Source organism: Argopecten irradians, chromosome 5, assembly GCF_041381155.1.
Source record: "Argopecten irradians isolate NY chromosome 5, Ai_NY, whole genome shotgun sequence".
Taxonomy (NCBI): Eukaryota; Metazoa; Mollusca; class Bivalvia; order Pectinida; family Pectinidae; genus Argopecten; species Argopecten irradians.
The window spans coordinates 20713765-20740287 of NC_091138.1; the positions used below are offsets into that span (position 1 = coordinate 20713765).

General features: G+C 35.0%; 1 pseudogene; it reads right to left on the minus strand.

The window, feature by feature from the left end:
• Positions 1-687: 687 nt before the first annotated feature.
• LOC138324315 (uncharacterized) lies at positions 688-25014 on the minus strand (annotated as a pseudogene).
• Between the last annotated feature and the right edge of the window lie 1509 nt (positions 25015-26523).

The window sequence follows — 26523 nt, forward strand, 5'->3', positions numbered from 1 at the left end:
ATATCCAGCGACTTCACCCATGCAATATGTATATACAAATGTAATGTAAAACCTCAATATAACTCTGTATACCGACCAATATAGAAATTCATTGTGACATCAGTAAACTATGTCATTTGTGACAGGATTCAAGGACAGCATGACAAAACAGCAGCATCCACTGGATTTATGCAACACATTTTGAAATTCTTCGAAATGAAGGTTGTTTACTTATATGATAAAAAGTATCTTAAATTTGTGTGAATTTCATATGAGATGTTAAAGGCTCACAAATGCAACTAGAACTATTGCTAGAGTGGCCGACTAATACTTCCCGCAGCACAAATTCAGTAGTAACTCCATTAAAAGGAGACATTGCAGAACCTGATATAGCTTACTCAACTCCCCTTTATGTCAGGGTTCTGTGTAGGAGGAGTTCGCCGGACAAAAATATGTCTACAGACAGACGGGCAATCCAATTCCAATTTCCAGTATACCCTCCCGCCCCCCCTTAACTTTGTTGCAGGGGGTAAGAAAAAATTCTCAAGACTCCTTTCATAACATCATATGAAATGATGACTTCTATATACCGTAAATGTATGTAATGATAAACAATTTGGGAATGATGTCATAATAAAAGATACAACAGCCCAATCTGTTTCTCACATAACTACAGCTGTAAGGTCACCAAAGAATAAACAAAAACAATTTCAGATATAAAAATTTATTAGGAGTTTTATTTAACATTCAGAAAATATATTTTAGAAAAATGTCATAATCATTATATAAGTTGAGATTTAAGATCTTACAATGAGCATATTGTATTACCCTAAAAACAATGTTACAGTGTCTTAAAATGTACAAAGAAAAATCAAAACTGTTGTCTTCAATCAATTTGTATTAATTAGAACTCATCAATTTAACTGGGCTAATTAATATTGCTAATCCCTACCAATGGAATCTATATAACAGAAATACATTACTACATACAGTGTAATTTTTTGTTATAATGTAATTAGCTGGACGGTCAAGTTTAATGTTAACCAGCAGTGAGGAAAAAAATTTGATGCATAAATATAAAAAGTTATATGAATTTCATGATGAATTGCTTGCTAAACAAGTGAAAGCGAGGTAAAAGATGAGTGTTGTTTCTTGGGTATTTTATTTTAATACATTATATGATTTTTGATGAAGTAGGGACAATTTAATGTTAATTGAACAATGGGACAAAGAAGTAGCAATTCTGTTTGTATCAATATTTTATATACACTGTACATAAGATTTAGTGAATATTGAACTGGTGTAACAACCATGAACAGTTAAAATTGATAAACTTAATAGTTTTGAGACAGATATCCATATTAATGACAAAATCTTTAGTCAATAATTGGGAAATTCAAGACCTGACAATCACTAAACAGGAAACACAGTTATACAGCATCAGTCTCTCATCGTCTTGCTTTATAATGTATTCTGTCATGTAATCGGATCACACGTTCTTATTATCATAAACGTTTCCATTGAAAGCTTTCTTGTCTTAAACGTATCCTTAATGTATAAACCAAAATAGCCCTGCACTGGATAAATGTAACTAGTCTTACAAAAAGTATCACAACATCTATATAGAGGCAGAGTGCTTGTAAGAAATTCTACAGATGTTAAAAAGTCACTCATGAAATTCCATAGAATAACATTGTGTCATCAGTCAATTCCAAGATTCACAAAAATCAACAGATTGGAGTATCAGACAGCTCCCTGTTGATGGTTCCCTGTTATTACTCAAACAATATTTATTCCCAACATCTACACTAATTGGAGAACTGTTAGCTACTTACACAAGGCTTACTACAAAATTACAAATTGGTCTATTTCTACAATCAACATTATGCCAAACAATTAAAAAACTTTCTTTGAAATAGAAATATCTTTTTCACATAACGTCCTCCAAATACTCCCCCTACCTTGTATTAGTTTACATATCATCTAAAATTATGAATTGATGTCAGAAACAATGTCAAACTAAATCCAACCATATTCAAATATGAAGTTATCATTAAAAATGTACAAGTTACAGAGTAATTTCAAAAATTCAATCATCTTACCGTAGATTTTATAAAGCGTGAGAAAGATTTGAAGCTGAATTGGTATTGGTTATTGACAGCGGGTTACAATTTCCTTTGTGATTGAAGCTTGTTCAGATATAGTTATAAACATGAGATATGGTAAAACCACAAGTTAGTGTTATCTATTTATACCAGCTACATTTCTGTGAAAGGCGATGATAATGGATAAACATAAAACATCTTGATCAATTCCTACTAGTTTCTTTAGATACATGCCCATCAAAATCCTACTGATGAAGAATTAGCATAGTGTACCAGGTAAATAGAAGCACTTTTCTAAAAATAGCCCATAAACTGAAACAAGATTAAATAATAAAGTAACTTCAACATGAGCAAATTTTATGTTTTGAATCTATCCAACTAAGCTTCAAGAAGTCTCAATATTTATGCTAACTTAATACAACATTAAATAGACATTTTACTAAGTAAATAGTTAGACATAAAATAAATACATGTAAAATGGAAATATCACAGACTGGAGAAAATGTAGAAAGGACGGAAAAGAGGATGAGAGGATGAGATCGTGAGAACCATCACCTAAATAACGGCCTACATCCTTATATGACTTAGTTTATACAATAAACTATTATCAGAATTGCCATCCTCATAAATTAAGGGTTAAAATAAAATTATAAAATAATTTACAAAAAAGCCATTTTGCTAAAGTTCATATTTGGTTGGAAGTTTCTCTACTAAAACTAAATTCTTGAATATTCTTTTGCTAAACGATCAGATCCAGGAATGTCTTTAGTGTCTTTTATACCAGCTTTCAAACCCAGAAAAGTCCTTAAACTTTAACAAGCGATGATGCTAAAATTCTATGTCATCATCGTCATCGTAATCTGATGCGCGTTGGTACGGTAATCTGCCAGTGGGAGTGGTCCTACCAGTTGTGTGTTGGCGGTCATCCTCGTGGTCAGACATCCTCTGGTGAAGACCATTAGTCCTACCAATACTACCAGTAAAACTTCGCTGTAAAATAAAACAGACAATACTGTCCATGAGCCTGGTGAAATAATGTACATCAACATGCATTTATAAACTATATTAATTTTGAATACAATGCAGTTCCTGAATGCAGAAACCTATACTTTACGTAACCATTGAATATCTCAGACAACTGTTGCTTTTCTAATAGTTATTAATAACAACAGACAATCCATGAATATCAGATACCAATTAACTACCAGATACCAATTAACTATCAAATACCAATTAACTATCAGATGCCATTTAACTACCAGATACCAATTAACTATCAGATACCAATTAACTATCAGATACCAATTAACTATCAGATACCAATTAACTATCAGATACCAATTAACTACCAGATACCAATTAACTACCAGATACCAATTAACTATCAGATACCAATTAACTACCAGATACCAATTAACTACCAGATACCAATTAACTATCAGATACCAATTAACTACCAGATACCAATTAACTATCAGATACCAATTAACTATCAGATACCAATTAACTACCAGATACCAATTAACTACCAGATACCAATTAACTATCGGATACCAATTAACTACCAGATACCAATCAACTATCAAATACCAATAAACTATCAGATACCAATTAATTACCAATTAACTACCAGCTACCAATTAACTATCAGATACCAATTAACTACCATATACCAATTAACTATCAGATGCCAATTAACTACCAGATACCAATTAACTATCAGATGCCAATTAACAACCAGATACCAATTAACTACCAGATACCAATTAACTACCCGAAACCAATTAACTATCAGATACCAATTAACTAACAGATACCAATTAACTACCAGATACCAATTAATTACCAGATACCAATTAACTACCAGATACCAATTAACTTACAGATACCAATTAACTATCAGATACCAATTAACTATCATATAACAATTAACTACCAGTAAACAATTAACTACCAGATACCAATTGACTACCAGATACCAATTAACTACCAAATACCAATTAACTACCAGATACCAATTAACTATCAAATATCAATTAACTACCAGTAAACAATTAACTACTCAGATACCAATACCAATTAACTACCAGATACCAATTAACTATCAGATACCAATTAACTACCAGTAAACAATTAACTACCAGTAAACAATTAACTACCAGATACCAATTAACTATCAGATACCAATTAACTACCAGTAAACAATTAACTACCAGATACCAATTAACTATCAAATATCAATTAACTACCAGTAAACAATTAACTACCAGATACCAATTAACTATCAGATACCAATTAACTACCAGTAAACAATTAACTACCAGATACCAATCAACTATCAGATACCAATTAACTACCAGTAAACAATTAACTACCAGATACCAATTAACTATCAGATACCAATTAACTACCAGTAAACAATTAACTATCAGATACCAATTAACTATCAAATATCAATTAACTACCAGTAAACAATTAACTACCAGTAAACAATTAACTACCAGATACCAATTAACTACAATACCAATTAACTACCAGATACCAATTAACTATCGGATACCAATTAACTACCAGATACCAATCAACTATCAAATACCAATAAACTATCAGATACCAATTAATTACCAATTAACTACCAGATACCAATTAACTATCAGATACCAATTAACTACCATATACCAATTAACTATCAGATGCCAATTAACTACCAAATACCAATAAACTATCAGATACCAATTAATTACCAATTAACTACCAGCTACCAATTAACTATCAGATACCAATTAACTACCAGATACCAATTAACTATCAGATACCAATTAACTATCATATAACAATTAACTACCAGATACCAATTAACTATCAGATACCAATTGACTACCAGATACCAATTAACTATCAGATACCAATTAACTATCAGATAATACCAATTAACTATCAGATACCAATTAACAGATACCAATTAACTCCAATACCAATTAACTATCAGATACCAATTAACTACCAAATACCAATTAACTACCGAAATAACTACAGATACCAATTAACATACAATATCAATTAACTATCAGATACCAATTAACTACCAGTATACCAATTAACTACCAGTAAACAATTAACTATCAGATACCAATTAACTATCAGTAATACCAATTAACTACCAGTAAACAATTAACTACCAGATACCAATTAACTATCAGATACCAATTAACTACCAGTAAACAATTAACTACCAGATACCAATTAACTATCAGATACCAATTAACTACCAGTAAACAATTAACTACCAGATACCAATTAACTATCAGATACCAATTAACTACCAGTAAACAATTAACTACCAGATACCAATTAACTATCAGATACCAATTAACTACCAGTAAACAATTAACTACCAGATACCAATTAACTATCAGATACCAATTAACTACCAGATAAACAATTAACTACCAGATACCAATTAACTACCAGATACCAATTAACTACCAGATACCAATTAACTACCAGATACCAATTAACTATCAGATACCAATTAACTACCAGATACCAATTAACTATCAATACCAATTAACTATCAGATACCAATTAACTACCAGATACCAATTAACTATCAGATACCAATTAACTACCAGATACCAATTAACTATCAGATGCCAATTAACTACCAGATACCAATTAACTACCAGATACCAATTAACTACCAGATAACCAATTAACTACAGATACCAATTAACTACCAGATACCAATTAACTACCAGATACCAATTAACTATCAGATACCAATTAACTACCAGATACCAATTAACTACCAGATACCAATTAACTATCAGATACCAATTAACTATCATATAACAATTAACTATCAGATACCAATTAACTATCAGATACCAATTAACTACCAGATACCAATTAACTATCAGATACCAATTAACTACCAGATACCAATTAACTACCAAATACCAATTAACTATCAGATACCAATTAACTATCAAATATCAATTAACTACCAGTAAACAATTAACTACCAGATACCAATTAACTAACAGATACCAATTAACTATCAGATACCAATTAACTACCAGTAAACAATTAACTACCAGTAAACAATTAACTACCAGATACCAATTAACTATCAGATACCAATTAACTACCAGTAAACAATTAACTACCAGATACCAATTAACTATCAAATATCAATTAACTACCAGTAAACAATTAACTACCAGATACCAATTAACTATCAGATACCAATTAACTACCAGTAAACAATTAACTACCAGATACCAATCAACTATCAGATACCAATTAACTACCAGTAAACAATTAACTACCAGATACCAATTAACTATCAGATACCAATTAACTACCAGTAAACAATTAACTATCAGATACCAATTAACTATCAAATATCAATTAACTACCAGTAAACAATTAACTACCAGATACCAATTAACTAACAGATACCAATTAACTACCAGATACCAATTAACTATCAGATACCAATTAACTACCAGATATCAATTAACTACCAGTAAACAATTAACTACCAGTAAACAATTAACTACCAGATATCAATTAACTACCAGTAAACAATTAACTACCAGTAAACAATTAACTACCAGATATCAATTAACTACCAGTAAACAATTAACTACCAGTAAACAATTAACTACCAGTAAATAATTAACTACCTGTAAACAATTAACTACCTGTAAACAATTAACTACCAGATATCAATTAACTACCAGTAAACAATAAACTACCAGAGAACTGTTGACAGATGTACTTACCTTAGATGATATACTTCCTCTAGAAATTGCTGTAAATGAAAGGAAAAAAAATTAGCTATGAAATATTGTGCCTATTTAATACATGTAGCCCTTTCACTATATGTTAGATCTTATTACCGATTGACACTATCCTGTATAATTTCATTACAATTCAATGTTTGACCAGAGACCAAATTTACCTGAGCCTGGCCTACTTCCAGAGCTTGGTCGCACTCGTTCCCCAGAGCCAGGTCGTATCCTCTCCCCAGTCCCTGGACGGATTCTCTCCCCTGATCCTGGTCGTATCCGGTCCATGGAGTTAGGTCGGTTTCCATAACTTCCTGAACTTGGCCGCCCGGAAGATGACAGCTCATAGTCGTCTTCATCATCATATTCCATTCTAAAACCCACAATCATTTTAAGTTTAATTTAGAACAAATTCTACACACTAGCAATAATTTGTTGGCCAAACATATTAATGGTCCATTGTGAAACACAACAGTGAACTATTCAATTTAAAAGACTATTATAAAAACGTAACCACAAAAGAGGAACAAACTTTACAGCCGTGCTACCCCAACTGAGAACGACGCGTGTATATAAACCCCTAACGCTCTACTGCTGACTTGTATCGATGAATGAGTGTAGCTAGTTATAATTATTTATAGACTCGAGTACTGTCGCCAATCCACAGGTAAATAGCGGGCGCTCTGGCTTTATTAGATGTACCAAACACAATCGTTATTGCTACAAATACTGTAAAAACTTGTGTAAATTACACACCAGTGTACTTTGCACATGTATTTATTCTTACGGCTTAAAAAAATCTACTATCGGTATATATTTTCCAGGGAACCACAAATTCAAAATCTACTATCGGTATATATTTTCCAGGGAACCACAAATTCAATGTTAGAAAGGTGGTAATTTCATTGCAAAAACATTTACAATAAATGATTGACAATTTGCACAAAGAAGTGATGTATTTAGAAGAAATAACATAATATAATTGCATTGTGATTGCTTTCTTTAATTGGCCACCGTAATATTCTGAAAAAGTGAAATATCTTGCAGAACATGTCAAAAACATTGGCGGTCCGTCGTACACAGTGCGTATACATGTCAATGTCTGGAGATATTACACATGAATAGTTATCAGAACTATTTGAAAATATTATAATCTAGTTACTTAAAATTGCCACAATATTCAGTTATTAGTGTGTTTGAGAGCAATCGGATAGCACATACGTTGGCTTGCAATAATCACATTGTGAGTGAACTCACTTCATTTTGTAGGTAATCAGATCCAAAATGATGGCTAATTATAAATAAAAGTACGGTTAAAAAGAGGCCCATGGGCCTTAACGGTCATCTGACTATTAGTACAATACAACATAGTCGTTTAAAGATTTTAGCCTATTTGACCCCTGTGACCTTGATTGAAGGTCAAGGTAATTCATTTGAACAAAATGTATAGCCTTTCATCCCAGCATGCTACATGCCCAATATCAGTACCCTGGGCCTTCTGGTTCTTGAGAAGAAGTCATTTAAAGATTTAAGCCTATTTGCCGCCCGTGACCTTTATTGAAGGTCAAGGTCATTCATTTGAATAAACTTAATAGCCCTTCATCCAAGCATGCTACAGACCCAATATCAGTACCCTTGGCCTTCTGGTTCTTAAGAAGAAGTCATTTAAAGATTTTAGCCTATTTGACCCCTGTGACCTTGAATGAAGGTCAAGGTCATTCATTTGAACAAACTTGGTAGCCTTTCATCCCAGCATGCTACAGGCCCAATATCAGTACCACGGGCCTTCTGGGTCTTGAGAAGAAGTTGTTTAAAGATTTTAGCCTTTTTGACCCCTATGACCTTGAAGGAAGATCAAGGTCATTCATTTGAACAAATTTGATAGCCCTTCATCCAAGCATGTCAAAGGCCCAACATCAGGTCTCTAGGCCTCCTAGTTATTCTCAAGAAGTCGTTTAAAAGATTTTAACCTTTTTTACCTCTGTGACCTTGTATGAAGGTCAAGGTTTGAACAAACTTGGAAGCCCTCCATCCCAGCATGCTGCAGGCCCAATATGAGTATCCTGGGCCATTTAGTTCTTGAGAATAAGTTGTTTAAAGATTTTAGCCTATTTGACCCCTGTGACCTTGAATGAAGGTCAAGGTCATTCATTTGAACAAACTTCGTAGCCTTCCTCCCAGCATTTTACATGCCCATTATCAGTACCCTGGGCCTTCTGGTTCTTGAGAAGAAGTCATTTAAAGATTTTACCCTATTTGACCCCCATGACCTTGAGTGAAGGTCAAGGTCATTCATTTGAACAGACTTGGTAGCCCTTCATCCCAGCATGCCATAGGCCTAATATCAGGTCTCTAAACCTCTTCATTATTCATAAGATGTTGTTTAAATGATTATAGCCTATTTGACCCCTGTGACCTTGAATGAAGGTCAAGGTCATTTATTTAAACAAACTTGGTAGCCTTTCATCCCAGCATCCTAGGGGCTCAATATCAGTACCCTTGGCCGTCTTTTTCTTGAGAAGAAGTCGTTAAAAGATTTTAGCCTTTTTGACCCCTGTGACCTTGAATGAATATTAAGGTCATTCATTTGAACAAACTTGGTAGCCCTTCAACCCAGCATGTCACAGGCCCAATATCAGTACCCTGGGCCTTCTGGTTCTTGAGAAGAAGACGTTTAAAGATTTTAGCCTATTTGACCCCCGTGACCTTGAATGAAGGTCAAGGTCATTTATTTGAACAAACTTGGTAGCCCTTCATCCCAGCATGCCACAAGCCTAATATCAGGTCTCTAGGCCTCTTAGTTATTCACAAGAAATTGTTTAAAGGATTTTAACGTATTTGACCCCTGTGACCTTGAATGAAGGTCAAGGTCATTTATTTGAACAAACTTGGTAGCCCTTCATCCCAGCATCCTACAGGCCAAATATCAGTACCCTTGGCCTTCTGGTTCTTGAGTAGAAGTCATTTAAAGATTTTAGCCTATTTGACCCCTGTGACCTTGAATGAAGGTCAAGGTCATTCATTTGAACAAACTTTGTAGCCCTTCCTCCCAGCATACTACATGTCCAATATCAGTACCCTGGACCTTCTGGTTCTAAGAAGAAGTTGTTAAAAGATTTTAGCCTTTTTTACCCCTATGACCTTGCATGAAGGTCAAGGTCATTCATTTGAACAAACTTGGTAGCCCTCCATCCCAGCAACCTACAGGCCAAATATGAGTACCCTGGGCCTTCCTGTTATTGAGAAGAAGTCGTTTGAATGAAAAGTTTACGGACGGCGGACCGCGCACGGCGGACGGCGCACGACGACGGATGGTGCATGATGACAATAGGTCATCCTGACCAGAAGGGTCAGATGACCTAAAAATGCCACTAACCTTGTAGCAGGTTAGTTTTGCTGTAATCATATTACAAACCACTTATTGAAAATCCTATAGGACAGTTTAGAACCCATCTTATAAATCCCGCGTCTGTTTTGACTTTTTGCACACGGCCTGCAGCCGGGACACATGGCGGTTCCCTACGTAATGAGCATTATTAGATCTATAAGGAGTTTCATATGCAATTTTACTAGAAATATGAAAATTTGTTAAAATATCTAAAGTAAAGACATACTAGTCAAGTGAATGTTGATGCAATTTGAAGAATATTTGTTTTGTTTTTAAGTAGATACAGACACATTGTTGATGATATATAGATCGGTTAAGCTAACTAGCCTCAGTTTCATTAAGCTGGATGAGAGGCCAGAGCGTAGCATCCAGTACCAATTTACCTGTGGATTTGGTGACAGTACACTCCAGTCTATAAATAACACGGCTACAGTACTACACTCATTCAATACATTGATACAAGTCAGCGATAGAGCGATAGGGGTTTATATACACGTGTCATTCTCAGTTGGGGTAGCACGGCTGTAAAGATGCTCCACCGATTACGAATGGTATTTTTTCACTTTAAAAAACAGGAGCAGAATACTTAATGTTTTTCTTCAGTTGCAAAAGTTACTTATTTTACCCCATTACCACCATTGAAAAGTTTGAGCTTCTAACTTTACTTCAAGTTTAAATTAGAAAAAATAATTACTTGCATCCCAAAAAAATTCCATGTCGATACATGTATATCCTATATAGAATGAAGTACTTATTGCGCATGCACCAAAGATAAAATAAATTATTTTATATTATTTTTTGTGTAAATTAGACATACATATACACAATTAAACACCAATTATTGTTCAAGTGATGAATATCATTTATGCTCTGTCGACGGTGGAGCAGCCAAATTTTAGTAAGCAAGTCAAGAAGGATGCAATAATTCAATCATTGTTGTGGACACCCATGGAATGTATCATTGTTGTGGACACCCATGAAATGAATCATTGTTGTGGACACCCATAGAATGTATCATTGTTGTGGACACCCATGGAATGTATCATTGTTGTGGACACCCATGGAATGTATCATTGTTGTGGACACCCATGGAATGAATCATTGTTGTGGACACCCATGGAATGTATCATTGTTGTGGACACCCATGGAATGAATCATTGTTGTGGACACCCATGGAATGAATCATTGTTGTGGACACCCATGGAATGTATCATTGTTGTGGACACCCATGAATGTATCATTGTTGTGGACACCCATGGAATGTATCATTGTTGTGGACACCCATGGAATGTATCATTGTTTGTGGACACCCATGGAATGTATCATTGTTGTGGACACCCATGGAATGTATCATTGTTGTGGACACCCATGGAATGTATCATTGTTGTGGACACCCATGGAATGTATCATTGTTGTGGACACCCATGGAATGTATCATTGTTGTGGACACCCATGGAATGTATCATTGTTGTGGACACCCATGGAATGTATCATTGTTGTGGACACCCATGGAATGTATCATTGTTGTGGACACCCATGGAATGTATCATTGTTGTGGACACCCATGGAATGTATCATTGTTGTGGACACCCATGGAATGTATCATTGTTGTGGACACCCATGGAATGAATCATTGTTGTGGACACCCATGGAATGAATCATTGTTGTGGACACCCATGGAATGTATCATTGTTGTGGACACCCATGGAATGTATCATTGTTGTGGACACCCATGGAATGTATCATTGTTGTGGACACCCATGGAATGTATCATTGTTGTGGACACCCATGGAATGAATCATTGTTGTGGACACCCATGGAATGAATCATTGTTGTGGACACCCATGGAATGTATCATTGTTGTGGACACCCATGGAATGAATCATGGTTGTGGACACCCATGGAATGAATCATGGTTGTGGACACCCATGGAATGTATCATTGTTGTGGACACCCATGGAATGAATCATTGTTGTGGACACCCATGGAATGATCATTGTTGTGGACACCCATGGAATGTATCATTGTTGTGGACACCCATGGAATGTATCATTGTTGTGGACACCCATGGAATGAATCATTGTTGTGGACACCCATGGAATGAATCATTGTTGTGGACACCCATGGAATGGACACCCATGGAATGATCATTGTTGTGGACACCCATGGAATGTATCATTGTTGTGGACACCCATGGAATGAATCAGTTTGCCATGAAGATCATGTTGTGGACACCCATGGAATGAATCATTGTTGTGGACACCCATGGAATGAATCATTGTTGTGGACACCCATGGAATGAATCATTGTTGTGGACACCCATGGAATGAATCATTGTTGTGGACACCCATGGAATGAATCATTGTTGTGGACACCCATGGAATGAATCATTGTTGTGGACACCCATGGAATGAATCATGGTTGTGGACACCCATGGAATGAATCATTGTTGTGGACACCCATGGAATGAATCATTGTTGTGGACACCCATGGAATGAATCATTGTTGTGGACACCCATGGAATGTATCATTGTTGTGGACACCCATGGAATGAATCATTGTTGTGGACACCCATGGAATGTATCATTGTTGTGGACACCCATGGAATGTATCATTGTTGTGGACACCCATGGAATGAATCATGGTTGTGGACACCCATGGAATGAATCATTGTTGTGGACACCCATGGAATGAATCATTGTTGTGGACACCCATGGAATGTATCATTGTTGTGGACACCCATGGAATGAATCATTGTTGTGGACACCCATGGAATGAATCATTGTTGTGGACACCCATGGAATGTATCATTGTTGTGGACACCCATGGAATGAATCATTGTTGTGGACACCCATGGAATGAATCATTGTTGTGGACACCCATGGAATGTATCATTGTTGTGGACACCCATGGAATGAATCATTGTTGTGGACACCCATGGAATGTATCATTGTTGTGGACACCCATGGAATGAATCATTGTTGTGGACACCCATGGAATGAATCATTGTTGTGGACACCCATGGAATGAATCATTGTTGTGGACACCCATGGAATGTATCATTGTTGTGGACACCCATGGAATGTATCATTGTTGTGGACACCCATAGAATGAATCATTGTTGTGGACACCATGGAATGAATCATTGTTGTGGACACCCATGGAATGTATCATTGTTGTGGACACCCATGGAATGATCAATGTTGTGGACACCCATGGAATGTATCATTGTTGTGGACACCCATGGAATGTATCATTGTTGTGGACACCCATGGAATGAATCATGGTTGTGGACACCCATGGAATGTATCATTGGTTGTGGACACCCATGGAATGAATCATTGTTGTGGACACCCATGGAATGAATCATTGTTGTGGACACCCATGGAATGAATCATTGTTGTGGACACCCATGGAATGTATCATTGTTGTGGACACCCATGGAATGTATCATTGTTGTGGACACCCATGGAATGTATCATTGTTGTGGACACCCATGGAATGTATCATTGTTGTTGTGGAATGACACCCATGGAATGTATCATTGTTGTGGACACCCATGGAATGTATCATTGTTGTGGACACCATGGAATGTATCATTGTTGTGGACACCCATGGAATGTATCATTGTTGTGGACACCCATGGAATGTATCATTGTTGTGGACACCATGGAATGTATCATTGTTGTGGACACCCATGGAATGTATCATTGTATGGTTGTGGACACCCATGGAATGTATCATTGTTGTGGACACCCATGGAATGTATCATTGTTTTGTGGACACTCATGGAATGTATCATTGTTGTGGACACCCATGGAATGTAATCATTGTTGTGGACACCCATGGAATGTATCATTGTTGTGGACACCCATGGAATGTATCATTGTTGTGGACACCCATGGAATGTATCATTGTTGTGGACACCCATGGAATGTATCATTGTTGTGGACACCCATGGAATGAATCATTGTTGTGGACACCCATGGAATGAATCATTGTTGTGGACACCCATGGAATGTATCATTGTTGTGGACATGGAATGTAATGGTTTGAATCACCCATGGAATGAAATCATTGTTGTGGACACCCATGGAATGTTATCATGGACAGTGCACATGGAATGAATCATTGTTGTGGACACCCATCATTGTTGTGGGACACATGCCCAACAATTGGAATGAATCATTGTTTTGGACACCCATGGAATGAATCATTGTTGTGGACACCCATGGAATGAATCATTGTTTGTGGACATGGAATGTATCATTTGTTGTGGACACCATGGAATGTATCATTGTTGTAGACAACTGAGGTTTTGTAACAGTGATATAACTTTTATTATAATTTTTAAAGAGCCCAATTACAGCAAATACAATATAAATAGTTTAATACTGGTCATATAGCCAGAATTACCAGAAATTACATCATAATGCCATGTTCCTTAAATACCTACTTCGTTTAGTTCCTCATCGTACTGACGTTTTTTGTGGACAAGCCACTCTCGTTGGATTTTCTTTGCTGCTCTTTCCTCTCTGAAGTTCTGGATTTTTTCCTGTGTGCAGTTTGAAGTGTGCAGAAATGTACATACAAAGCGAGAGAATCACATTAGGCTACAGAAATACTTACTGTGTTGATTCAGAGAAACATGGCATGCATGGTAGGAGTTTTCACTTCAAAATATGTGTAATGTATAATTACACCACATGCAAAAGGTAGTTATAGTACATTGGAAACATGTGCCTCTATCATATAATAGTAATAGTACCGGTATTGTTTCAGAGCATCTGTAGCCAGAAACATGCCTGACATAACACATTAGCTAAATATTAAAGTGTAGAGAATTTTGCATAACAGGTATGTATATTATCACAAAGGCCATTTATAAAGGAAATCTACTAGCTTTTCAAGTGTATAAAAAAGTTCGTGTGAAAATACAAGAGATGTGCTATGCTGCATATGATAGTGGCTGCTCCTAATCAGGCCGATAATCTGGACCAGTGATGGGATTACTGGTTTAGGATTATAATGGTTATACAGTGTATTTAATATTTGCATATTACAGACTTATCTCTGATGTCACAATAAATACCTACCTACAAGGGCAGATTTCTCTTTAATATGCAAAGACGGAATAGCATTACATTAAACACTGCATCCCAATCACATATCTAATACATGTCAATATAAATTTACAGTATCCTTCTACATGGAGTATTCCTCCTGTGCGCTAACATTTAGTTACAGCTGTGACTAGATGGTACCTACAGCTTGTTCAGCCTCTCGTTGTTTCTTTGTTGTTCTGTAGTTTGTCCAGCTTTTCTCTATTGTTCTCACGGCATGCTTTTCCTGGAGACGTTCAGCTGCCTAAAATACAAGATAGACCTTTCAATTAACAATCTTTAATCTAAAAGGATGAACCCCACATATATTTGTTACAAATAGTGACATTAATTAGACATCAATCTACCTGTTTTTGATTAAAGTCTTCAAAGTGATCAATTGAATCAGTTTTGTTGTTTGTTTTTTTCTCTCTCATAGATTTATGATTTAATATTCAAACACACTTATAATATCATAATCAAATAAAAGCTGTTTACATAAACTTGAGCTGTCTAAAGATGCTTGAGATCAAAACAGCATTAAAAGCAGGTAAGGTGTTAGTGGATTAATTTTCTTTTCCAATTAACATGCAATTTTCTGTTTAAATATTCTACATGCAACAAACACATTCTCCCTCCACTCTCCTCTAATCCAGAAACAAAATAACATTTGTATTTTTGTTAAGGAACACAGCTAATGTGATCCCCACATGAAAAGCTCTTCAACAACTTTATCACTAAAACAGGTTTGAATATAAATCATTGCAGTAAACACTTCTGTATTTTGTTTTGATTAAGTAATTATTGCACATAATACTATCCAAATCTACTTTTTAAAACAAGAGGCCCAGAGGGCCTGTATCGCTCACCTGGTTTGTAATGCCAAGTAATGTTCTGAATACAAGTTCATTGTTTATTTTCTGAAGGAATTTGAATATTAACCTCTAATTCCCTTATTGGGCCCCACTTTTTCTGCTCCAGGGGGTCAAAGCCAAAATTTATACGAATTCTGTTAACCCCAAGAATGTTTCTGGTCAAATTTGGGTGGTACAATCCATGCAGAACTCTAGGACAAGTAGCGATTTTTAGGATTCACCTCTATTTCCCTTATCGGGCCCCGCCCCTCCTGCCCCCGAGGGGGGTCAGAGCCAAAATTTATACAAGTTCTGTTTCCCTTCCCCCAAGGATGTTTCTGGCCAAATTTGGTTACAATCCATGCAGAACTCTATGACAAGTAGCGATTTATAGGATTTACCTCTATTTCCCCTATTGGACCCCTCCCCTCCTGCCCCCGGAGGGTCAGAGCCAAAATTTATGCAAGTTCCGTTCCCCTTCCCCCAAGGATGTTTCTGGCCAAATTTGGTTACAATCCATGCAGAACTCTATGACTAGTAGCGATTTATAGGATTTACCTCTATTTCCCCTATTGGGCCCCGCCCCCCTGCCCCCGAGGGGGGTCAGAGCCAAAATTTATACAAGTTCTGTTCCCCTTCCCCCAAGGATGTGTCTGGCCAAATTTGGTTACAATCCATGCAGAACTCTAGGACAAGTAGCGATTTATAGAATTTACCTCTATTTTCCTTATCGGGCCCCGCCCCTCCAGCCCCCGGGGGGTCAGAGCCAAAATTTATACAAGTTCTGTTTCCCTTCCCCCAAGGATGTTTCTGGCCAAATTTGGTTATAATCCATGCAGAACTCTATGACTAGTAGCGATTTATAGGATTTACCTCTATTTCCCCTATTGGGCCCCGCCCCTCCTGCCCCCGAGGGGGGTCAGAGCCAAAATTTATACAAGTTCTGTTCCCCTTCCCCCAAGGATGTTTCTGGCCAAATTTGGTTATAATCCATGCAGAACTCTATGACAAGTAGCGATTTATAGGATTTACCTCTATTTCCCCTATTGGACCCCGCCCCTCCAGCCCCCGGGGGGTCAGAGCCAAAATTTATACAAGTTCTGTTCCCCTTCCCCCAAGGATGTTTGTGGCCAAATTTGGTTACAATCCATCCAGAACTCTATGACTAGTAGCGATTTAAAGGAAATGTTGACGGACGGAGGACGGACGACGGACGCCGCGCCATGACATAAGCTCACCGGCCCTTCGGGCCAGGTGAGCTAACTAGAAAATGAAAAGTCTGTGCCAACCCTATTTTATCCAACAAGGAGCACTGTGTGTAAACCATGTAAACGGTAACATGAGTTACTTGGATGGTTTCTATTTTTTACTGTTGATATTCAATAATTACGTAACCAAAATACAGAAGTCAGTGAAAGTAATTAACACTTAGTTTGGTGCAGATAAGTAACACCAAGCACACACACAACATCTAGTCCGTTAAACCTGCCTATAGTATATTAGGCTTAAAAAAATAAAAACATTTTGCCTAATATATAGACTATATATTAGACAAAAAATAAATAAATAAGTCTAATAATATAGGCAGCTTTAGTGGACTAAGACAACATGCACAAAATGTCAAGCACCAAGCACACAAAGCCAGACAACATCATGCAAACGTCAGGCAACAATTCCGTGCAGGATTAGAATGTCATGATAAAAATAAACCCCTTAAAGCAGAATACTTCAAAATAAAACCTGCCTTCAGCCTCCTTTCATAATCTGCTTTCTCTTGCTAAAAGAGATACGGATAATTGACCTTAAGAATGTTTGTGGTAATTTTTCTTCAACAGATTTTTTGACATTCAATTGCTGAGCAAACAGAATTGGCTTTCTTAATTTCATTTTTATTTTATTATAATTCCAACTTTAAAACATGGAATAAACAAAAATTGGAATCAATTTATAGATTAGAAAGCCAAATAGATCCTTTCTGATATAGCCTCCTATTTAATTTACCTTTTTTTGGAATGTTGGGGTGCAGGAGTATTTTAAAAAATCACAATGCCACTATTTCATATGCTTAAAGTCTAGCTGTAGCTGCAACTAGACATAGCTTACATTTTTAGACAGTCAATTAGTAAGACCTGATACAAGTCTTATTACAGATAATGTGGTAGATAAAAATTGTTGTTTCTCTTTTCTAGACAAATAAAGTCATCAAATCTAATTTGAGTATTTAAACATTTCACTGTACAAAGAATTACAATATCTATAGGGACTACATCAGATTGTAAGATGTGATATAGCCATAGAAATAGGAACACAAATACAATGTATAAAAGAAAGATTCTCAACCTAACACAGAGCACTGATCAACTTCACACATGTATTGTCAGATCCATACATGTTACTTACACGGTTAAAAATGTTTTATCTTTCTTCAAATGTTTGATTATCTATCTTTATAAAATTGAATAGTGATTTCACCTATTCTTATTTAGATAGCTCGATTAAATGCTTATCAATAAGGGAAGATGATGATGTCAATGTAGATCAATAGAATAATAATGGTCTACACCTAGACGTGTCGCCTGACAAACTACCTAAATACTCTCTCCATATCCTTACCTCTTCTTTCTCCAACTGTTTCTTTTTCCATTCATTTTGTATTTTGCGTGCTGCAGTATCTTGTGAATAGTCTGTGCTCTTCTTTCTGCTTCGACGATCCTCTGACATCACGCTGTCAATAGATGTTCGTCTTCCAGTTGGAAAATCAATGTTGTGGACACCCATGGAATGTATCATTGTTGTGGATTATATGAGAAAATAATTTATAGTTTTGGACACAACCATGGAATGTATCAAGTTGTTGTTCACCCCTGGAAGTAAATTTGTTACAATCCATGAGAACTGTATGAATCATGAGCGTTTTTATAACTTTACCCATGGAATGAATCATTGTTGTGGACCCCTATCAAATGTTAATGAATCATGTTGTGGACAATTTGGTTGAAATCATTAGAAACTGTGGACACACATGGAATGATTTGGACTTATGTTTGTGGACACTGGAATGTATCAAGTTGTTTGGAAGTGAGAATGGCTTTTTACATAAAAATGTTGATAAATGTACTGTTTTAAAAGAATGAACCCTAGAATTTTTGCAAATATTCATAAGGATTGTGGACATTGACCCATGGAATTTATCATTTCTCATTATGTGGACACCCATGGAAACAATGATTTTGTGTCCCATGGAATGTATCATTGTTTTAATGGACACATAATAATAATCTAAAAATACAAATATTGTGACAATTAATTGGTATATTGAAACAACATGGAATTTTTGATTAAAGTGTTCATTGTGGAACCCATGACCCTTGGAATGTAATCATTTTATGTTGTTATAATTAGGAATACATCATTTAAATTGGCTATTGTGGACTAGAATGTAAGAACATTGTTTTGGAAAATGTTCATTGACAAGTTGCCAGAAACTCATGAAATCGTCAAACAAAAATTGTTTTATTTAGAATGTCATAACATTTGATGTACCAAAGCAATACTTCATTAAAATTGGAAAATATTGTGCCAAAATAATAACTCAAATAATTGACCTAAAATTTTGTGGAAATTTTTTCAACAATGTGTACATTTCAAGCTGACAATGGAATGAATCAATGTTTCTTAATTTCAAATTTTTGATTTTATTAAATTCCAACTTTAAACATTTATGGCAATTTGGAATCATGGTTAGATTAGGTCAAGCCAAATAGATCCTGATTTTTGCATATTTTAAACTTATCCAATTTGACCTTTTGTGACATCTGGGGGTCAAAATGATTCAATGTTTTCACCTTAAATTTGTGTAGATTGTAATTCAAATTTGGTTACAATTTTGGATTTCTGAATTATAATGGAATGTATTCATTGTTTGGATAATTACCTGGAAGATAATTAAAATTGTTGTGTTTGTTTCCTCTGACATTCAATTAAAAAACAGTTAATTCATTGGAAAGGAATGTATCTATGGTGATAATCAATTTTTTACATGGTGGAACACATATAGGTAATGTTTCCCCTGAATACGGGCATGAGAAAATTTATTGTATTGTTCAATGGAAATTGTAAATGGAATATCTGTTCTCATGCAGATCCTCATACAAGTCTTATTATAAAAATTATTTTTCCTATTCTGGCAAGATACTTACTCCTCTTTAAATGGGTCAGAGGAATTGATTGTGCAATGTAGGATTTTGATTAGTATAATTTTAATACAAACACCCATGGACCCATTATACTTCAACGTGTCTGGGAATGGATCCCCAAATGGTCAGAGCCAAAATTTATGTTTGTTTCACCCAACTTGAATTGGCCATTTTTTACATTTTGTTCTAAAAGTATCTTGTGGAATAATGTCATGTGCTCAGAATTTTATACAAGTTTTTCTGCCTCCCCCAAGGATGTTTCTGGCCAAATTTGGTCATGTCATACTCTATGACGGATAATGTTTACTGGAGATGTTCTCTTCAGGGGGTGTCCAAATTTCTAAAGTTCAAATGAAACCATTTAGGTAATATAACTAGTTTACCAAAGACAATGGATGTACACCTACATATTGGAAGAGATTCTAGCAAATATAAAGACTATAATTTGTTAACCTCACCAGATGAAGCCATAACGATACTGCTGGTCCAACTATTAAACACACTTCAATAAAAATTTGTAGACCTTGATTTGATCAAATTATTTTTTAAAGATGATTTCATACTAATTGAGATCCAACAATAAAACTAGAATACAAACGTTCGTGGAGTAGGTGATCTGCGAGACATTCCTCCGCTGCCTCCTAACTCCTCTTCTAAAGCCTTTATGTCTTTACTGAAAAATTAAGTCAATGAAAATAATTTTACATCTGACTAAAATTAGTAACACATGATGATCGTGATGGAAGTGTATAAGGAGACATAATGTGGGATGTTACATGGTGAATTTTAAGGAGTAATAATGTATTAGAGAATGTAACTTACTCCTTCTCCTCACAGCGTTTGCGGTAGACTTTAAGACGTTTAATCGTCTCTGCCTGTTTAACTGATGGTGTCTAACAACTCCGTCTCTCTCTTGTCTAACTGATCCAGGCGTTCCTCCAGGTTCCCCTTCAGGGTGATTTTACCTACATCCACAAGATAAAGCAATGTTTTTATTTACAGACAACACGCTAATATTTGGATATGTTTTCAAATTTTTTCACCGCAGTTTAAAATATCACAAAAAATAGTTATAAAGTTGAAAATATTGTTGATAACTAAGTGAAGTTATAAGTCCAGTAAGTTCTTGAGCAAATTTTGACGGATTTTGACCAGTATCAAACCCATCTGAGATCTTATTGACTATAAAGCAATATACATAATTTGGTTGAGATCGCATAATAAATACACAAGTTATTCAGCAGTAACCAAGAAATTGTCTGTTTTGATAATTTTAAAGTCCTGTTACTCTTGCAAATATTCATGGATTTTGACCAGTATCAAAACCTATCCTAGATCTCATTAATATCAATCAATATACAACATTTGGTTAAAATAGGATAATACATATTAAAGTTATCGCACGGAAACCCAGAAAATGTCTGTTTAATGTAACTTTTTATCCAACTCAATCATCTGAGATCTCATTTATATAAAGCAACAATTCAGCAACATACCAACTTTAGTTGAAATCGGACAATAAATACATAAATTATCGCACGGAAACCGTTTTGACAACACCATTGATGACACCGCCGACATAGTGATACCTATGTGTCGCACTTGCGTTGCAGGCAACACAAAAACTACAGCATTAACCATAGGTAAACATCATTTATTAAGATAATGAATGGCTATTTTGATCTTTAGGAAAAACATTATCAATACCACAATACATTTTCATTATGTGATATAAAACATAGAACCATTGCTTTCATGATATAATTATTCCTACATTCTGTCATTTTATTGACAAATTGATGATTTATTTATTCCATTCACAATTTGTGTTGTTGACATTTTTTCAAATATGCTAGGTGAATTAGTAGTCTAGAAGTCTACCTTTCTTTAAATCTTTCTTTGATGTAGCCGAGTACAAGGATTCATCATCATCATCATCGTAATCCTCATCTCTCCTTTTTGATTTCTGAAGATGAAAATGAAAACTTGATATCAATCCATATATGTAAAACAATAAAAAGAAATATCCGGCGAGTCTGTCTTATATTGGCAGGTTCTAATTTAAAATCCATACTTTACCTTTTCTAACTTTTTAATTGCACCAAGAAGCTGTCTTCTGTCCATGTCTTCATAATCACCTGAAATGAGGAGAGTATTTTTTTCTAAAACATAGCTTTGAAATACAAAGTATTACATATACAAGAATGTCACATAAGTCACTTGCAATTAGCATTGTAGCAAGGATTCTCTTTTTGAGCAAATAAAGATCTTCGGACTTAAAAAACTCAAACATTTTTGGTAATGAGGATCTGTATGAAGTTTGAGCTTGATCAACAAACAGAAACTTAAATTTTCACACGAAAGCCTCTGTACATGTGAGGCCACTGTTGCTACGGTGATCCATACATAAAGAGGATCTTCAATACTATTTATCATATTCCTACAAGAACTTATCATATTCCTACAAGAACTTATCATATTCCTACAAGAACTTATCATATTCCTACAAGAACTTATCATATTCCTACAAGAACTTATCATATTCCTACAAGAACTTATCATATTCCTACAAGAACATATCATATTCCTACAAGAACTTATCATATTCCTACAAGAACTTATCATATTCCTACAAGTAACATGCATTTTGGAGAATTTTAAAGTCAAAATATGTTGCCAAATTTTCAGTACAATCAGTCAATTTGCCTTAATATCTTCAAGTCCAATATTGTTCAGATATGATTTCTTGAATGGCACAGTCAATGAAAACATCTCCAGCTTATAAAGTGGTTGATGTAAAAATATTACACAGATGAAGTCATTAGATATGAGGTGGATATGCAATAAATGTGTGACATCTCACTTTTTAGGCAATATAAAAAAAAAAAAAACAATATTGACATCATCTTTCCAAATCATCTGGAAAGAAACAGATGCCAGGATAGGCTTTCATATCAAACAGCAGATGATCCATGATGTGATTTCAATTCTGACAAACTCCTCAGTCCAAATGTAACATGTACAAGAAAATCCAGTAGTACTTTACCTGTTGTACTGGCCATATCTCGCTCTAAGTACTTTACCTGTTGTACTGGCCATATCTCGCTCTAGATCCTGTTTTAAACCTTTATTCTCAGAACGTAGCTGCTCTATCTGTTTATTGAGTCGTATAATTGTATCCTTCACAGCTTTGTCCATCTTCCCACTTTCATTCTTTTGTCTACAGCAAACAGAAATTTAAGACCTCAAATGTAAAACATTTTTCACTAAGTTTACATTTATTTATATCAGAGTATCAATAATTTTTTTGTTGGTTAATGCGAAAAGCAAATAACACGATGAGGATTGAGACATCTTTAAAACTGAACAGCCTCTTGAGAACTGAAAATGATATGTATGTTATAAAAATTTTAAAGAAATTTTAATAAATATGACTGAAAAAAAACTTTTCATACTTTTTATACATGCATTTAAACAGGCAAAAAAAAAACTCAGTATTTCAGTATTCAGATTTCTTGAAACAAACTTATGTCAAATATAAACAAAAAGTTTTAAAAAGTTCACATAAATTATATACAGTGGAACTTGGTTGATATGAACTCGGATAGGTAATTTGACAAATCGGCTTAATAGGAGGTACTTGCCCAGTTTCCGGTAACAGTGACCTACGATGCCGAATTCCCTGTTTATCTATATTTAAAAAACTCAGAAAATAATTCAATTAGAAAACTACTTTGTTATCTATGTAAGGTAACATGAACTTACAATGACACTGATGTGTCTACTTTGTTATCTATGTAAGGTAACATGACTTACAATGACACTGATGTGTCTACTTTGTTATCTATGTAAGGTAACATGATTTGACTTACAATGACACTGATGTGTCACTGTCTACTTTGTTATCTATGTAAGGTAACATGACTTACTCAATGACACTGATGTGTCTACTTTGTTATCTATGTAAGGTAACATGACTTACAATGACACTGATGTGTCTACTTTGTTATCTATGTAAGGTAACATGACTTACAATGACACTGATGTGTCTACTTTGTTATCTATGTAAGGTAACATGACTTACAATGACACTGATGTGTCTACTTTGTTATCTATGTAAGGTAACATGACTTACAATGACACTGATGTGTCTACTTTGTTATCTATGTAAGGTAACATGACTTACAATGACACTGATGTGTCTACTTTGTTATCTATGTAAGGTAACATGACTTACAATGACACTGATGTGTCTACTTTGTTATCTATGTAAGGTAACATGACTTACAATGACACTGATGTGTCTACTTTGTTATCTATGTAAGGTAACAGTTTGACTTACAATGACACTGATGTGTCTACTTTGTTATCTATGTAAGGTAACATGACTTACAATGACACTGATGTGTCTACTTTGTTATCTATGTAAGGTAACATGACTTACAATGACACTGATGTGTCTACTTTGTTATCTATGTAAGGTAACATGACTTACAATGACACTGATGTGTCTACTTTGTTATCTATTGTAAGGTAACAGTTTGACTTACAATGACACTGATGTGTCTACTTTGTTATCTATGTAAGGTAACATGACTTACAATGACACTGATGTGTCTACTTTGTTATCTATGTAAGGTAACATGACTTACAATGACACTGATGTGTCTACTTTGTTATCTATGTAAGGTAACATGACTTACAATGACACTGATGTGTGTCTACTTTGTTATCTATGTAAGGTAACATGACTTACAATGACACTGATGTTCTACTTTGTTATCTATGTAAGGTAACATGACTTACAATGACACTGATGTGTCTACTTTGTTATCTATGTAAGGTAACAGTTTGACTTACAATGACACTGATGTGTCTACTTTGTTATCTATGTAAGGTAACAGTTTGACTTACAATGACACTGATGTGTCTACTTTGTTATCTATGTAAGGTAACATGACTTACAATGACACTGATGTGCCTACTTTGTTATCTATGTAAGGTAACATGACTTACAATGACACTGATGTGTCTACTTTGTTATCTATGTAAGGTAACATGACTTACAATGACACTGATGTGTCTACTTTGTTATCTATGTAAGGTAACATGACTTACAATGACACTGATGTGTCTACTTTGTTATCTATGTAAGGTAACATGACTTACAATGACACTGATGTGTCTACTTTGTTATCTATGTAAGGTAACATGACTTACAATGACACTGATGTGTCTACTTTGTTATCTATGTAAGGTAACATGACTTACAATGACACTGATGTGTCTACTTTGTTATCTATGTAAGGTAACATGACTTACAATGACACTGATGTGCCTACTTTGTTATCTATGTAAGGTAACATGACTTACAATGACACTGATGTGTCTACTTTGTTATCTATGTAAGGTAACATGACTTACAATGACACTGATGTGTCTACTTTGTTATCTATGTAAGGTAACATGACTTACAATGACACTGATGTGTCTACTTTGTTATCTATGTAAGGTAACATGACTTACAATGACACTGATGTGTCTACTTTGTTATCTATGTAAGGTAACATGACTTACAATGACACTGATGTGTCTACTTTGTTATCTATGTAAGGTAACATGACTTACAATGACACTGATGTGTCTACTTTGTTATCTATGTAAGGTAACATGACTTACAATGACACTGATGTGTCTACTTTGTTATCTATGTAAGGTAACATGACTTACAATGACACTGATGTGTCTACTTTGTTATCTATGTAAGGTAACATGACTTACAATGACACTGATGTGTCTACTTTGTTATCTATGTAAGGTAACATGACTTACAATGACACTGATGTGCCTACTTTGTTATCTATGTAAGGTAACATGACTTACAATGACACTGATGTGTCTACTTTGTTATCTATGTAAGGTAACATGACTTACAATGACACTGATGTGTCTACTTTGTTATCTATGTAAGGTAACATGACTTACAATGACACTGATGTGTCTACTTTGTTATCTATGTAAGGTAACATGACTTACAATGACACTGATGTGTCTACTTTGTTATCTATGTAAGGTAACATGACTTACAATGACACTGATGTGT